Raw genomic sequence first — 18395 nt, forward strand, 5'->3', positions numbered from 1 at the left:
TTGCGTACATAGACGTATATAAATGTGTATACAGGAAACTGGGTGGTGGGGTTTTTTTTGTCTCCCCTTCAAGTAATTTTCTTTCAGTAACATTTAATATGTTTTCCCAAACGGAGACTATTAAGTACAGCGGAGGGTTGAGTGATAGCTGAAAAAGCACCAAATCCTGACCCAGGAGGAAATGAGTTCCTAACAGTGAAACAAAAGTCCTTTCTTTAATTAAGCCAGCTAAGTTGCTCACTACTATTGCAAATATCTATTAACCCGGTTGCAAAGGCCTTAGACATTAGCAGCCCTTGTTCCAGGGAGTGCCAGTAGCTGCACCATGTGGCGTGTGTTTCAAATGAGCATTCAGTAAGATAACATCAGGATCATTTATTATGTGGCTCGAACGTTAGTAATTAAATTGCGACACTTTGCCCACGCGTCTCATGTGACATTGAATAAGGGATATTCACGTGTGCAATGTTGATGTCTTGGTGATAGCTGCTTAGACACGTCTTGCAACAGAATCAGTTCGTGCATTCAACAGCCCGGTAATGTTAAACGTCTAGTAATCAACTGTGGAAAGGAAATTATGTGCCCACATTTGTGAATCAGGCCTACAAATAATAGCAACACAGTTATAGCAGTTACGCATTCAGGCTCAGTGGTTTAGATCACAGCGCCACCCACATCCCGTGTCTTGAACTTGCCGATCAGAAGGTTGGCATTTTGAATCCCTGTTTGAGCACCTGTTGCCCTGCTCCTGCCAACCTAGCAGTTCGAAAGCACACCAGTGCAAGTAGATAAATAGGTACCACTGTGGCAGGAAGGAAAACAGCGTTTCTGTGCACTCTGGTTTCCATCACAGTGTTCTGTTGCACCAGAAACTGTTTAGTCATGACTCAGAAAGCTGTGGACAAAGACCGGCTCCCTTGGCCTGAAAGCAAGATGAGCGTCACAACCCCATAGTTGCCTTTGACTGGACTTAACGGTCCAGGGGTCTTTTACCTTGTTGTTTTTACTGCATTCAGGACCAGGGAGCCCCCCACAACCGCAGGTCCCCTGTCCCCATAAAACAGTACAGTGGTACCTCGGGTTAAGAACTTAATTCATTCTGGGGGGCTGTTCTTAACCTGAAACTGTTCTTAACCTGAAGCACTACTTTAGCTAATGGGGCCTCCCACCGCCGTTGTGCCACTGCGTGATTTCTGTTCTCATCCTGAAGCAAAGCTCTTAACCCGGGTACTATTTCTGGGTTAGAGTCTGTAACCTGAAACGTCTGTAACCTGAGGTACCACTGTACTCCTGTCTTGTCAGGATTCAACCTCAATCCATTAACCACCATCCATCCTCCAACTGCCTCTAGACCCTCACACAGGACATTCACCACCTCCACTTGTTCTGATTTAAAGTAAGGTTGTCTTTTTTGAGTTTTGGTCAAAGTTGTCAAGCTAGCCCCATTTCCTGACCATTGTCATTTCTTCATTTCACAGCAACTTAGATGGGATTCCAAGAACAGCAGAGGACTTTGCCCCATGTGCAACTTTTGTAAAATGCAAAGTGCTCTGGGTAATAAAAATGATAATAGATAAGCAAGCAAGCTGTAAGCAGAAAACATTTCCTTTTTGCTTGCAGAGTTCGCCCACCAGCCTCGCAAGTGGTGCAGCTCACATTTCAAAGCCCAGAAATTGTCATAAATTGAAACAGAAACCAGCTCCCAGCATATTAGCCACCGTCTTATTTGTTTGGTAAAATGCATAATTTTAGACGCTACAGCAATAAGAAGAAAACAATTTGTGGTTGTCCTCAACCACAGGTAGGCAGACCAATTTCATTAAAGAAAGGCAATTGCTTTGCTGCTCTGTTCTGTGCTGTGGAATAAATAAGATTGCTGATGATGAACTAGCTTGTGGTTGATCCTGGGACAGGAACAACTTCAGGTGGGGAAAGAAGGTTGGGCTTAGATTTTGGGAGCCTCTGGCTGCTTTCAACTTTAAATTCCTTGTGGCCATCTCGAAAGTATAGTGGTACCTTGGGTTACAGATGCTTCAGGTTACAGACGCTTCAGCTTACAGACTCCGCTAACCCAGAAATAGTACCTCGGGTTAAGAACTTTGCTTCAGGATGAGAACAGAAATCGTGCTCCGGCAGTGCGGTGGCAGCAGGAGGCCCCATTAGCTAAAGTAGTTCCTCAGGTTAAAAACAGTTTCAGGTTAAGAATGGACCTCCAGAACGAATTAAATTCTTAACCTGAGGTACCACTGTAAGTGCAAAGGCAAGGTGGTTGAAACCAGGTAACATTCAAAGCTGAATAAATAGCACCCACAGTTTCCTAGAAGTTGTTGGTTCCTTGCCTTCTGTTGGACATTCTCACTGAATCTGTAAGTTTTGACTAGTTGGAATGCATAGGAAGTGATAGATCCAGTTATAGGCTATTGAGAGTTCAGAAAATTTCCATTTTAAAGCCAATTCTGTATTTGTTCATATAGGTAAGTTCACGTTCGATTCCATATCAGAGTCTTGCATGATTTTTCCTAAATGGCCTGGCAGGTTTCCCCGAAGGATCCTATGGCCAAGCTCAGTAAGAATGACTCTCATCCTTTTCAATACTGATATCCAGGAAAGAGAGTTTTTCCTACTTATAGGCTAACCATTCCTGAAGTGCCACATTTACACGAGAATCAAAATGTATATAAGAGATTAGAAAAGGGCTGTTCATTTGTAAAAGGCAACAACTTGCTGAATGCTGACAGTCTCATATCAAATTTCATGAATGTTCAAAAAGTCACAAAATGTTGACATGGACACCTAAGTGTGATTGTCATCAATAAAAAAGTAGACATTTATTTCTGGACCTGACAGCATTCATATCTGAATGTCAACATTTGCCAAACTTTGCACATTCACTTTATGTTTTGTTGGGTTTTATAACCAGAAACAAGAACCTTTTCATGAGGGTGAAAGAGGAGAGTGCAAAATATGGTTTGAAGCTAAACATCAAAAAAATGAAGATCATGGCCCTTGGTCCCATCACCTCCTGGCAAATAGAAGGGGAAGAAATGGAGGCAGTGAGAGATTTTACTTTCTTGGGCTCCATTATCACTGCAGATGGTGACAGCAGCTACAAAATTAAGACGCCTGCTTCTTGGGAGAAAAGCAATGACAAACCTAGACAGCATCTTAAAAAGCAGAGACATCAACCTTGCCAACAAAGGTCCGTATAGTTAAAGCTATGGTTTTCCCAGTAGTGATGTATGGAAGTGAGAGCTGGATCATAAAGAAGGCTGGTCGCCGAAGAATTTATGCTTTTGAATTATGGTGCTGGAGGAGACTCTTGAGAGTCCCATGGACTGCAAGAAGATCAAACCTCTCCATTCTGAAGGAAATCAGCCCTGAATGCTCACTGGAAGGACAGATCCTGAAGCTGAGGCTCCAATACTTTGGCCACCTCATGAGAAGAGAAGACTCCCTGGAAAAGACCCTGATGTTGGGAAAGATGGAGGGCACAAGGAGAAGGGGACGACAGAGGACGAGATGGTTGGACAGTGTTCTCGAAGCTACCAGCATGAGTTTGACTAAATTGTGGGAGGCAGTGGAAGACAGAAGTGCCTGGCGTGCTCTGGTCCATGGGGTCACGAAGAGTTGGACACGACTAAACGACTAAATAACAACAATACAGCAATACAGCAACTGTAGAACCAGGGGTATTTGGAAACTGAGCAGAGCTGGGCCCTCTCATCAACTTCCTCAGTTCTCATGCTTGTATGATTAAGCCATTAAATAGTACAGAGAATTGATGGTGTTTTCTTCTCCTGCAACAGCCAAATGAGAGGTGTTTTGTACATGCTATTGTGCACTCAAACCATCCTTGGATGTTGAATAGCAGAAATTAAAGCAAGAGTGGATTAATGCTTCACAAAATGCTCTTTGCCACATGTACCCAAGGAGCACCAGAAGGGAATGCGTAGAGGCTGTTTCCATGTGCAAACACCCCTAAAAATACTAGGACATTAAACATTCATATATGCATAATGCGGGTCAGTATGACTTCACCACATGGGTGCTGAAATATAAATATATATTTATAAATAAGGATCATATGAATTAAAAGTCTCTTGTGAGAATTGAGAAAAAATATTGTTGTACCCATTGACAGATAGGGATGGGGAACGATGTCTATATTTATGATGCTAGAAACTATCACTCTAAGCTGTGATGTCCATATGTTGCCTTCATAGCTTTTTTCAGGTTTTCAATTGCTACTAAAATCCTACATGGGCTTTAGATAAGATTATTGACATCACCGCTACCCCAAAATAACAACCCAGAACCAGGCCAATTCAGGTCTTGGATCCAAATCTGCTGAAACAGTAACTCAGACTTGGTTTCAATTATTAGCCCATGGGCATCTGAAGAGGGAAAACCCTGCTTATACAAGTGATCTACTTATCGTATTTTTCGCTCTATAAGACGCACCAGACCACAAGACGCACCTAGTTTTTGGAGGAGGAAAACAGGGGGGGAAAATTCTGAATTACAGAAGCCAGAACAGCAAGAGGGATCGCAGTGAAAGCAGCAATCCCTCTTGCTGTTCTGGCTTCTGGGATAGCTGCGCAGCCTGCATTCGCTCCATAAGACGCACACACATTTCCCCTTACTTTTTAGGAGGGAAAAAGTGAGTCTTATAGAGCAAAAACATGCTAAATTACCAGAATAAGTGGGTGCCTCCAACTCATTCATGCAAGATCACACATCTGCTTCCATTAAATGCGACCGATTTTATTTTCACAGAAACAGAGCCATTGATACTATGCTCAGTTACACAACTCACACAAGGAGATCACTTTTGGGAAAAGACTCGGGGGTTGTTTGTTTGCTTCCTTCTGAAACTCGGAAGAAGCTGGTTGTTCAGCCATATCTCATGTGCATGACCCTAGATAGAGTTATACAGTGGTACCTCGGGTTAAGTACTTAATTCGTTCCGGAGGTCCATTCTTAACCTGAAACTGTTCTTAACCTGAAGCACCAATTTAGCTAATGGGGCCTCCCGCAGCTGTCGCGCTGCCAGAGCATGATTTCTGTTCTTATCCTGAAGCAAAGTCTTAACCTGAAGCACTATTTATGGGTTAGTGGAGTGTGTAACCTGAAGTGTATGTAACCTGAAGCGTATGTAACCCGAGGTACTACTATACAAGGCAATTGCCTCTCACTCATGTCTCCTCTCCCAGGGAACCTCTAACATAAACAGCTTCTCAGGTACCTTGGGGACAACTATATCACCAGGGCAATGTTTGAAGCAGGATGTCTGGACACTGATAAGAGGCAGCAGATAAATGGCCATGAATAAGTTATTCCTGAATAATTTAACTCTTGGGGGATAAATAAATCTAGAACTTGGGTGGTGGGTTGTGTAGAAACTTTCAGGTTATGGGAGTCGGGCAGAGTTGGATGATTGATAGAGAAGGCAGGCAAGAGAGGTGGAAGAGATTTATGGTACAAGGCTGACCATGCCTTGATTGATTGATTGATTGATTGATTGATTGATTGATTGAATTTATATAGAGCCCTATACCCAGGTGTTTCAGGACAGTTCACATAATAAAATTAAGATATAAAACCATACAATACCTAATAAAAGTAAAAACAACAACCCAATAAAGGTAAAGGTAAAGGTACCCCTGCCCGTACGGGCCAGTCTTGACAGACTCTGGGGTTGTGCGCCCATCTTACTTAAGAGGCCAGGGGCCAGCGCTGTCCGCAGACACTTCTGGGTCACGTGGCCAGCATGACAAAGCTGCATCTGGTGAGCCAGTGCAGCACACGGAAACGCCGTTTACCTTCCCGCCAGTAAGCGGTCCCTATTTATCTACTTGCACCTGGGGGTGCTTTCGAACTGCTAGGTTGGCAGGCGCTGGGACCGAGCAACGGGAGCGCACCCCGCCGTGGGGATTCGAACCACGACCTTTCTATCGGCAAGCCCTAGGCGCTGAGGCTTTAACCCACAGCGTCACCCGCGTCCCTAGCAACCCAATACCCTCCCCAAAAAAACCACATTCTAAAAGGGCATAGGATGTAAATCAGATCAATCAAATGCCTGGTTAAAAAGGAATGTTTTTGCCTGGTGCTTAAAGGTGTATTATGAAGGTGCCAGGGGAACTTCCCTAGGGAGACCTTCCACAAACAGGGAGCCACTGCAGAGAAGGCCCCGTTCTCATGTTGCCACTCTCCGAACCTCTTGAGGAGGCGGCACACAAAGAAGGGCCTCAGAAGATGGTCTCTGGGTCTGGGTAGGTTCATATGGAAAGAGGCAGTCCTTGAGGTATTGCGGTCCTGAGCCCTTTAAGGCTTTATAGGTCAAAACCAGCACTTTGAATTGGGCCCGGAAACTCACTGATAGCCAGTGCAGTCAGACCAGGATTGGTGTAATATGCTCAAACTGTCTTGTCCCGGTGAGCAACCTGGCCACTGAATTCTGCACCAGCTGAAGTTTCTGAACCATCTTCAGAGGCAGCCCTACGAATAACACATTGCAGTAATCATTGCCTTCTCAGAAGTTGGTCCTACTGAATTTCAGGGGACTTATTCCAGGGTATTCAGGGTTAGAATTGCAGCCGTCATGGGTAGCGTTTCCTGTTACCCAAAGCATCCAGATTTCATACAGCCACAGTCCAGAGATTCTGAAGTGCCTACTTGTCCTGTCAAACCAGCCTGCATAATGACAGACTGCATTATCATCACCAGCTCTGCCTATATGCAAGGCTGCCTACTTAAATGTTGCATGAATTAGTCTGGCGTAAGCTGCCACCACCTGGATTCCATGCTCACACTGCAGATCTCCAATATAGTCATCAGTGTTCCTTAAAGCTCCTCTTTCTCCCTCTTTAAACACCTTGAATTGGGCATTTGACATGATGGTTAATGATGTGGATTAAGGAATGCTTAGCCCCCATTAAGTAATATTAAGTGTTTGCCCGTAGGCGTTCCAGAAGATGCTGAAAACTAAAGAGAAAGGGGTTGCTCAGCAATTCGTAGGATCTCAGCACTTCTCTAAATGATTCCACATAGCGGATGAGACCATTGGTTGCCTTGCATAACCGAACTCCCAGAAAATACACAGGAGCATTATAAAACAATGTTGCAGATGATTGAAAATGGCAGGATCTGCAATGAACGTCCTAAAGGCTCTCTTAATTTTATTCTGTTGCTAGGTGCTTAACAGGACTCTTACGGTTGGCTGAAACGAACCAGGACTGTATAGTATGGTGTTCAGTCATTTTTATCTTAGATAAAACACATAGCTGTATTTTTAGCGTACGGTACTTTTGAAAACCTAGGAGAGTCCATTAAAAAAGCAACAACAACACACCACAACACCACAAGCCTCTTTCAAATTGCACATTTTACGAATGCCTTTTTTATCACATAGTTCAAGGCACTGCAAAAGATGTGTGCTAGGATTTGCTACAGCTTAATTGGAGCTGCAATGTTTTGGTTTGCGTGTGGGCATATTTCATAACCTTTTGGGGTGCTAACCTGTTCAGTGCTGGCTGGGATTCTTTCCCATTATCTTGCAGGTGTCCCAGAGCTATGGATGTAGCTGTTGCTTTGTTGCTGCAATTCCAGGCAGTGGACCCGGAAGTGGGGCAAATGAGAGACCACTTCATTAGATGTGACCATAAGCTGCTGGACCAAGTGATGGGCTCAGAGTTCTTACCCTCTTAGGGATTCCACATAAAACTAATTGTGGTCGTTGTTTAAATGGCTGCTCTATTAGTACCTGTTTGATCAGCCAGAGTGACAGTTGCTTACCATTCTGGTTTTTGTTTACTCTGGGCAATTTCTCTCTCTCTCTCCTTCCTCGCTGGTCTGATCAGTTCCGAGAGACACAACAGGATAACAGCAGATCGCATCATATAGCCAGAGGCTTCCTTGACAACACAAAACAAGACTCTGAAAAGCGGGTATATTAGCTACAGTGCCAAGAGGGCAGAAAGTGTTAAAGACTTCAATTCTGTTTATTTGGATATTGCCTCATTTTGCTGCTAGCCCTCCTCTCTGTTCTTTTGCGTGCTTTTACGTTTTGCATAAAGCTTTTTACAGTACTGATGTTCAACTTCAGCCCCTGCTGATGGTGAATGTATATATATATTTATATATTAATCATTCGCTCAGTATAGGGAAGAGGTTCACTCTCTTTCTTTCTCTCTCTCCCTCTCTTTCTGCCTGGAAGCTTCAGCACACAGCAACACTCAAAAGAAACCAATGTATTGAATGAAATTAGTGGACAATTGGCACGAACTTGCTTCTCTTCAGCCTCCTCCTCCTCAACTGGTGAGTGAAATTTAATTCTCTAACATGCACATCTTATAGCTTATGGGGAGGGGGAGGGGAGAAAACAGCTGGCAGATAGATGGACCTTGTAGAAATGTTGCCGCGATGTTTTCCTACCTGTTGTGCATGCAGCTCTCCGGGAACCACGCTAAGAAGCTCGCTGTCCCGTGTGCCCACTTAAGTTGTACCGTGGAACTGTAGGCGTATGTATATATAGGACCGCTACAAACCTATGTCAATTGGGACAGGCATGACATTTAGGAATTCCCCTCCTCAATCTTGAATTAGAAAACTGCCTCCGACATTCATTGTGTGGAAGACAGAGGGGTGTCAAAGGTTAGGGTTTAAGCTTACACCTCCTGCAAATGCACCCTTGTATAATAAATCTACACGAAGAAGCACATTGCTGTTGACATGCAATGCTATGTGGGGCTGACTGATGTCCCAGGCGCATGCTTTATGATTAATGACATGTATGAGTATCCGGAGAATTACAGATATGTGCGCAAGTACAGTAATAATGTTGGGAAGTGCAGAATGCAGTGTGGGCTGTTTCTCCTCCCCTCCCCTTCCTGGAAGTGTAAGGTTTGTGCGGTCGGCAAGTTACTGGATTATTTACACTCATTATCGCCCCTTTATTGCCACCGTGACATTAATTCTTGACAAAAGGGGAAAGGCACCAAGAGAGCCAAGCAGCTAAATGCAATTAGCATACGAGCAACCGGAATGCATGCCCTCCTGCTGCGTTCTGCAGATGCCCCCGCGATTTGATCACTTGAGCGGCTTGGATAAACGGCACTGAGGACCATGAAGCAATGGAACGGGCATGAGGAGCGGCTAGGGGGCTGTGCCCACATCACCTCATTTACGCTGTGACCCAAGCTGGCTGTTATCCGAGGTCCCCGGAGATGAGAGTCCTCCGGTGTACGGACTTGCTGCACCACCTAGCGTTAGCTACGGCCAGCTTTTGCAAAGAATTCCCTCCAGGTTTCAGCTCCAGCAAGCAGCTGTGGTGCATGTTACACAGAACATGGGGAGCCATGGCACAGGTGTGGCTGGTGAAGCCACCTGAGAGTCCTGGATGGTTCAGGAGTACAGTCATACCTTGGGTTACAGCCGCTTCAGGTTGTGTTTTTTCGGATTGCGGACCACCGAAACCCGGAAGTACCAAAATGGGTTACTTCTGGGTTTTGGCAGTCATGCATGCGCAGAAGCGCTAAATCGCGCTTTGCACATGCGCAGAAGCACCAAATCGCAACCCGCATGTGTGCAGACGTGCAGACATGGGTTGTGAATGCTGCGGGTTGTGAGTGTGCATCCCGCACAGAACACGTTTGCAACCCAAGCATCCACTGTAGCTGGAAGTGGAATGTTCTTCTGTGTATAGAATCATAGAACAGTAGAGTTAGAGGGGAACCTGAGCATCATCTGGTCCGACCTCCTGCAATGCTGGAATATGCAGCTGTCCCAGATGATGGTCGAACCTGCAACCACTGGCAGAGGAAGAGGAGTGCGGGGGGAGCGCACCGCCCCCGGCAGCACAATCCCAGTGGGGTGTCATTGTGGCTGCCCTCTTGCCTGTGATGGGCGCCACACCCCCAGGACCCATATCACACCCCTGCAGGTGGCGCACCATGCCCCTGGGATGTGCACCAGCCCCACACCCGCCTGTTCTCCATCCCCCAGTGCTGGAGCATGTAGCTCTGCCACTGCCTGCCGCCTTGACATTATCAGCACCATGCTCTAACCAACCGAGCTATCTGTGTTTGCTTATTGTTATGTGGTTCTATCAGGGCTCTCAATTATTTACTCCCAACAACCCTCCTAGGTAGGTAAGGCTGAGAGATGCCACCCAGAGAGCCTCAAGACTGAGTTGGGATTTTTACTAGAGTCTCCAAGGCCCTAGCCTGACACTCTAATGATTGCAGCACACAGAGCAAGAGAAGGAAGCTGCAGCGGGTTTGTCAGCAGAGAAAGGCAGGCGGCTGTATGTCTCTGAGTATGAGGCACTGGGTATCAGAAGTTGCAAGAGCCCAGGTTCCGCTTGCAGGTTTCCCATAGCATAGGGGCATCTAGTTGGCCATTGTGAGAGCAAGATGCTGGACTAGGTGGGTCTTTGTCCTGATCCAGAAGGACTCTCCTTACGTCCTTAAGAAGCAGCAGCAGTCGGGGACAAAGGCAAGGAGGAGGTGGAGGAGTCTCTGGGGACAGTTTCAGTGAAGAGAAAAGTGGCAACAAGTGGTGCCGCTGTGTCAAGGAGCTGTCAACAAGTACTGTCATCCACAGGGCAGGCACACACACAGAAGGCACAGGATGCAATTAGCTTTTTATCAGCAGAAAAAAACAACACAGCAATGTCCTTGCTTTGTCTTAATTCAATGAAGGCATTGCTGAAACTAAATTCCAGGCATGCCCTTCCCCTGTAGCCTCTCACTCTGTATCCCTCCCAAGCAGACGAAGACAGTGTCGAGGGGGTGTGCTTCTTCTCTGGGCCTGTCTGGTGCATTGCTCAGCAATGTAGAAGAGGAAGAAGAAGAGTTTGGATTTGATATCCCGCCTTTCACTCCCCTTCAGGAGTCTCAAAGCGGCTAACATTCTCCTTTCCCTTCCTCCCCCACAACAAACACTCTGTGAGGTGAGTGGGGCTGAGAGACTTCAAAGTGTGACTGGCCCAAGGTCACCCAGCAGCTGCATGTGGAGGAGCGGAGACGCGAACCCGGCTCCCCAGATTACGAGACTACCGCTCCTAACCACTACACCACACTGGCTCCCAATGTGTAGGACCCTCCTCGAGCGTGGAGTCAGGGGGCAAGGAGAGTCAACAGAACTGTGACTATCTGTGCACGTGAGCCAGTGTGGTGTAGTGGTTAAGAGTGGTGGACTCGTAATCTGGGGAACTGGGTTCGATTCCCCGCTCCTCCACATGCAGCTGCTGGGTGACCTTGGGCCAGTCACACTTCTTTGAAGTCTCTCAGCCCCACTCACCCCACAGAGTGTTTGTTGTGGGGGAGGAAGGGAAAGGAGAATGTTAGCCGCTTTGAGACTCCTTCGGGTAGTGATAAAGCAGGATATCAAATCCAAACCCTTCTCAGCTAATCCTGTTCTTGAAGGCCCTCCTTCTCCTGACCCCTCTTGATCACTCATGTCTCCTGTATCTATCAGTTCCCAGGTTGTCCCATCTACTGACTGCTGCTCAGTGTCCCACCACCAGGCTCTGGGCTCTAAGGTGTCATCTTCACAGCCCTCTCTGGGGGGCTCTCGGGAGGCAGGCTCCCGCCAGTGTTCTTAATCCAGCCAGTCTGATCCCTCCCTGTGGGAATCTTGGGCTGGCAGCTCCCAGCTCTCCTGCTCATCCAGCCTATCCCTGACACTCTGAGACATTGCAGGAAAAGCACCATTGAGCATGAAGCTTAAGGGTTTGGGGCACTCTTGCTACACGTGCAGATTGAGGAAGCGTGAGTGACATATAGGAAGCTTCCTTACATCAAGCATGCCTATTGGTAGGCTTTGCCTACACTGACTGTCAGTGACTCACCAGGGCTTCCGATAGATGGCATTCCCAGCCCTTACCTGGAGATGCTGGTTGGTGTTCAAATCTGGGACCTTTTGCATGTAAAGCAGATGCTCTGTCAATGCATGCTCTTCCTCACCAGAGTGAGTTTCATGAACTCCATCTCCACAGGGGATTCAATAGGAGCTGTCCCATGGCATTACCAGGCAAGCAAGTTCCTGCATTGTTTGTTATTTGATATTTACTTAAACCCTTCAATCACATGAGTCTCAAGGGGATTTGCAGCAGGCTGTGAACCTAGAGAGAAATCTCTCATAGCTCTTCAGCCCTTGGATCTCCCTGCTGATGAATGGGACCAGAGTGTGCTTGCCTTTCCTTCTATTGTCCCAAAGCAACAGGTGATTGGAGCTGAGTGATCCATCTGGTGGGTGGTGGGGAGCAAGTTCTCTGCAGCAGTGACTGCTCCTTCCTTGGCTGATCATAGAATCATAGAGTTGTAGAGTAGAATTGGACCATGAGGATCATCTCGTCCAACTCCCTGCAATGCAGGAATCTTTTGGCCAAGGTGGGGCTCGAACCCACAACCTTGAGATTAAGAGTCTCATCTTTCACCAACTGAGCTATCTATGATGGACGGGGACAGACTGGTCTTCACCTTGCTGCAATGTTCATCCTAGGAGATAAGGACCCTTGGATGCCTAGCTGATGATTGAGGCCAGAATATACTTCCTTTTTTTGTTCTACGGTCCCAGCAGAATTGTTGCTGCCAGTTTTCAAAACCAAGCGGGTGTTTATAGAAAGGAAGGCATTCATTTTCTTTCAGCCTAAGAACACAGCTATGGAAGGATGAAACCAACTGCCCTATGGTTCATTCCCTGAAGTGGCTGTGCTGGGCCCGGGGGTAACCCGTGAAACACAGTCCAGTACTGGTACAGAATTCAAAGGTTCCGCTGGGAGTCAGTCTGACAGGGCCGAGGCAGGACACGAGGCAGGAAACCAGGCAAGGACAGGTACTGGATCTAGCATACAGCAATGTTGCTCCTGCAACCTGGGGTGGGGTCTGACAGCCTTTTATCTTTGTCAGGTTAGCGGCCAATCCTGATCCCCCCCCCCGGCAACTCACTTCCCTGTTTTGCCTGAAGGCAAGCACTCCTCCTGCGAGTACTCAGGTCTCTCCTTCTCTCCGACCTTAGTCTCTGCAGCTCTGGAGACGTCAGTGGGTCACTAGACCCAGGGGCCACCTCAGCATCCCCTGACCAAACCAGTAGTGGAGCAGCTGTAGGCGATGGCCCAGCTGAAGGCAATGAGGTTAATCCCCGCATCTGGAGCCAGGGCAGGCCCAGGCCCCTGACTCGGCTCAGCTGGTGTTTGTTGCAGGGGAACCTGTGCAGACTTGGACTCTTCAGGATCAGGCCCCAGACTAGGTTCAGGTGATGCTTGAGGCAAAGGATCCAGTGCAGACTGAGTCTCCTCTGGTTCCAAGTCTGAGCCCGAGTCCCAGGCCATCACAGTGGTGGGGCTCCCAAACCTCCTAGAGCCCCTTGAAGGCAGACTTTCACCAGTCACTTGAAACAGGCCCCCCTCCATGCACCAGCTTCCTGTTGCCCCACCTGAGATCATGGCCATCCTGTGGAGAACCTCTACACCAACATCTAAAGTCCCAAATATCAAGTGGTGGGAGGAGAGATCCCTCTGGAATATGGCAATCCCATATAGTATAATGCAGCTGCCATATGGAGGGGTTGTTAGGGGGGTTGTAACCTAACACACCACAAGCACAAAGCACGTTTAAAGGACATGACTTTCCCCCAAGAATCCTGCGAATAACAATTTTTGAAGTTGCTAGGAACTATAGATCAGTAAGGGGTAAGCTCCAGCTCCTAGGATGCTTTAAATGTATGGCGTGTACACTGCCGTAGAAACCTCCCAAAAGTCTGTGAATAAGGCCATATTCCCATAGAAATTAAACCAGGCAGCCCTGAACCCTTCAGCATGTTCTTCTGTCTCACTGCCACTCTCACACCTTCCCACACTTGATTCTTTTCTTAAATAATCAAAAGAGACCAGCAGCTGAGTTGCAGATTCTCTTAGCTTCTTGGTGAGTAATTATGGGGAAAGAGTTGTTTTAGAGCACGGAAAACCAAGTGGGTGCTATGCCGGATTTAGGACAGTGCGGGCAGTTCCCCCACACAGGGTGCTGAGCTGAAGAGGCATAAAATTGAGAAGATCCATAATTGAGAAGATCCATTGGGGGGGGGGTTACCAAATTTTGGTCTTACACAGGGCGCCATATTATGAAGGATTACCAAAGTCCGCCCCGTTGGGTGTCCAAGGGCAACATCTTGGTTTTGTCCATCCTGCCACCCTTACCCGTGCCAAGCCTGAAGGTTCTGGGATGTAGCTCAAGACAACACAATATTATTCCCCATTCTTGGAGAAGTCACTTCCTTTCCTTCTCTTTCCTCATTCTGATTGGCTATCCTATACCCCAGTTGGCATTCTACATTCTTACAGGGGACTATGCTGGAATAGGGCTACCATTTTCTTCAGTTCACGTTCTAATGCCGACCTTACTGATTTACTCTTCCTGAAAGAATTTGTGAACTGAGATGCAACAATGCTTTGAAATTCACGTTTCTCTGAATTTTGTTCTCCACCCCGAAAATTGTACAGAAATTAGTATATATGGGGAAAGGGTGTGTTAAAAATCTTTCTCTGTGTGTATGTATGTGTTTCTTTTCAATGGGATATCTTGTTTTATATATAATAATAATTTTTATTAGTTTTCCATTGCAATCCAATGATAGCCTCATTATAGCAATAGCAATTTATAATACAATTGTTAATATCAATAGTTCAAATTCCGAATTATATAATTTAGATAAGGTGGGCTCCCCATGTGCTAGAATTGATGATAGCTTGATTATTTGCTTTATTTCTGCATTCCAAAATCTTATTAATTGCTTTTACACTCCGGTCATAATAATAATCCCTTATACAATAACTGCAATATTAAGAACTTCTATTCGTGTTGACACATTAAATAATTTATAAAACTACAAGTGAGGAACTCAAACTATATCCTTGTTCTTCCTGTGTGTGGCAATTATTCGGTCTGTAGTGTTTCTTCCTGTCCTTGTAAAATGTTATGTTTTCTTTCCCCCGGTTGTTGCTGTTATCCATCATGCCTTGGGTGGAGCTGATATCCCATTGTTGTCTCAGAGATTTCTCCATTGCTCCACTGCATCTTGGTTGAGTGTGCTATGATGTGTCATTCCAAATAAAGAAGCACTGTTAATGCAGCCTTTCAGATGTTTGAATTTTTGTGAGCTTTGAGTTCAAGGCTGGGGACTTTCCAGTGAGAGTATGCAATGCCTTTGTGTGCCTTTTACAATACCTGACTCAAATTCTCATGTTATGAGAGCACTTCCCATAATGGAATCATAGAACTATGGAGGCCTCTTAATGATTACTTCTGAGAAGCCTGTTGATGCTGACACACATCCTTAAAGAACATAGGAAGTAGATTTACACTGACCCAGACCATTGATTCTAGTCCACTGACTGACAAAGAATGTTCTCTATCACGGGACAGTTCTGGACAAGAGAGTCATGTGTCAAGGATGTAGTCTAAGCATCTGCAGAAGTAGCAGGTTTTTAGAAACAAAACAAAACGTACATTACCTTACAACTTTCAAGTCTCTGCAGAGATTCAGTTTTGGAAATTGCTCTTCTTGCCATTGTTCTTTTGACATGAGCACACACACACTTTTCATGGATGCCAGCTTCAAATGTTCAGAATCATAGCACAAGCCCTCTGGGATTTTGCAAAGGTAAATACTGTGGTACCTCGGGTTACAAACACCTCGGGTTACAAACACTTTGGGTTACAGACTCCGCTAACCCAGAAGTAGTACCTCGAGTTAAGAACTTTGCCCCAGGATGAGAACAGAAATTGTGCAGCAGTGGCGTGGCAGCAGCGGGAGGCCCCATTTGCTAAAGTGGTACCTCAGGTTAAGAACAGTTTCAGGTTAAGAATGGACCTCCAGAATGAATTAAGTTCGTAACCAGCGGTACCGCTGTAAAAGAGAGAATATATTTTCAGTCTGAATTAGGTTGACATACAACCTTCTGCCATATTCAAGCATGTTTCAACACCCTCTGAATCTCACCTAAGTTAAAGCTGAGATTGGCAAAACCAAAAGAATAGCCCTTAGTCCACAGTCAAGTGATGTTAGAGGATTCGCACTTGACTGCAATGGGACTTCATTTCCAAACCTGTGGGTCCCGACCCATAAGTGAGTTACAAAGCCTGCTCAGGGTTTGTGGTGTTTATAAGTCAACCCGAAATATCCTGCAGTCAGATGGTGTGTCTCCCGTCCCATGAACAAAACTGTGAATAACTTGTAAGTATTATAAACATTTTAATGAATTCCACATTAATAGGGACATTAAGTCAAGGTTTGCTTGGGTGCCTCAAGTAATGGTTATAAAACAGGCATATTTGCAGTTAAAATGCATGGAATGCTATTAATTAGCAATGCTCTGACAACCCACAGTTCCTTCAAACTTGGGTGGTTGAGCACCTATCAGTTTGGAAGTGAAATAAAATCAGTTTCTTCTACATGCTTGAGGGAGGTCCTTGGTATGCAGGAAATGATATTTATGAATATGCACAGGCAAATCCCGCCTGACAGGAACCTGTGAACTCACAGAATTTTGATGGCAGTTGAGCATACTGAGAAGATAGGGGGAAAGGGTCTAGAAGATACAGCAGACAGCAAGGAGTTGGCTGCCCGTTTCTGGCATTGCTTGTGTGAAGGGGCCCCATGTGGTTTTTTCCCTTCTATTGTCGTCATCGTTTAGTCGTTTAGTCGTGTCCGACTCTTCGTGACCCCATGGACCAGAGCACGCCAGGCACTCCTGTCTTCCACTGCCTCCCACAGTTTAGTCAAACATGCTGGTAGCTTCGAGAACACTATCCAACCATCTCGTCCTCTGTCATCCCCTTCTCCTTGTGACCTCCATCTTTCCCAACATCGGGGTCTTTTCCAGGGAGTCTTCTCTTCTCATGAGGTGGCCAAAGTATTGGAGTCTCAGCTTCAGGATCTGTCCTTCCAGTGAGCACTCAGGGCTGATTTCCTTAACAATGGATAGGTTTGATCTTCTTGCAGTCCATGGGACTCTCAAGAGTCTCCTCCAACACCATAATTCAAAAGCATCAATTCTTCGGCGATCAGCCTTCTTTATGGTCCAGCTCTCACTTCCATACATAACTACTACTGGGAAAACCATAGCTTTAACTATACGGACCTTTTTTAAATTAAATTTTCTGTTTTACGTTTTAGAATATTCATTTAAACAACCTCAAAATATCAATGACCTCCTTTCTTCTCTTTCCATGGTTTATTTTGCCTAACATAAACCCCTGCATATTTTATATAAACTAAACCATTCAGTGTTCCATTATGACACCTGTCAAAACTTATTTACACTGTTGAATTTATCTTAATGCTGCCTACATTTTCAAATGCACACAATTCGCCTCCATATATTCAATAAACATTTTCCTGTCTTCTTTAAATGTATGTTCTTCTTCTCTTATTCTATATGTTAGGTCCTCAAGCTGCGCATATTCTGTCAGTTTAAGTTGCCTTTCTTCTTTGGTTGGGACCTCACTCATTTTCCATTTTTGGGATAACAAAACACAAGCCGCAGTAGTGGCATACATAAATAACCTTTCCTGACACCTGGGAATGTCCATCTGAATTATCCCCAACAAAAAGGACTCTGCATTTATTTGTTTTTGGAAAAGTACTTTTAAACATTTTTTTCAATTCATTATGAATTATTTTCCAATCCTCTCTTACCCTTTTACAGGTCCACCACATATGATAAAATGTACCCTCAGTCTCATTACATCTCCAACACTTATCTGATTCTGTCTTACACGTCTTAGCAAGTCTACTCGGAGTTAGATACTATCTGTAAATCATTTTCAGATAGTTCTTCTTCGAGGAATAACATGCTGTTAATTAAGGTTACCAGATTTTTTTCCCCAATGAATGCAGGGACATTTTTCAACTTCCTACTAAATAGATGTATTTTGTCAGGGGACTGATTTGTGTCATAGAGGCTTTGACAAGCTCGTCTTTTGTTCCCCACTCTAATAACAAATTTTACATTTTATATAAAAGCTTTTCTTTATTTTGTAAGAGTTCTTCAGATTGTGAAGGGGCACCATGTGGTTAAAGGAGGAGCAGAGTTGCCCTGCTAAATTGCCCCCAACATCACATGGCACACCTCTTAGCTCACCTGTAATGTGGAAGCACCGATATTGGGTGCAACTCGGCACCTCTGGTCCAAAACTTGATATGGGGGATGCTCTTAAAAGTATACACACATCTATCCTTGTGCTGGACACGGGTGGCGCTATGGGTTAAACCACAGAGCCTAGGACTTGCCAATCAGAAGCTCAGCGGTTCGAATCCTGCGACAGGGTGGGCTCCTGTTGCTCGGTCCCAGCTCCTGCCAACCTAGCAGTTCGAAAGCAAATCAAAGTGCAAAT

The 18395-nt window shown here is 45.5% G+C and overlaps 2 long non-coding RNA genes across 3 annotated transcripts in view; one reads left to right on the forward strand and one right to left on the reverse strand.

Moving 5' to 3' along the window:
• Positions 1–18395, reverse strand: part of LOC309363074 — a 674350-nt gene that overhangs the window by 536955 nt on the left and 119000 nt on the right. The gene's annotated exons all lie outside the window — the stretch shown is intronic.
• Positions 1–18395, forward strand: part of LOC309363028 — a 93006-nt gene that overhangs the window by 71244 nt on the left and 3367 nt on the right. For both annotated transcript variants that reach the window (XR_014165170.1, XR_014165171.1), the window contains one exon: positions 8216–8316. This is a non-coding gene — a long non-coding RNA (uncharacterized lncRNA). The remainder of the gene's footprint in view (positions 1–8215; positions 8317–18395) is intronic.

This window comes from Podarcis melisellensis (genome assembly GCF_964234715.1).
Source record: "Podarcis melisellensis genome assembly, chromosome: 2".
Classification (NCBI taxonomy): domain Eukaryota; kingdom Metazoa; phylum Chordata; class Lepidosauria; order Squamata; family Lacertidae; genus Podarcis; species Podarcis melisellensis.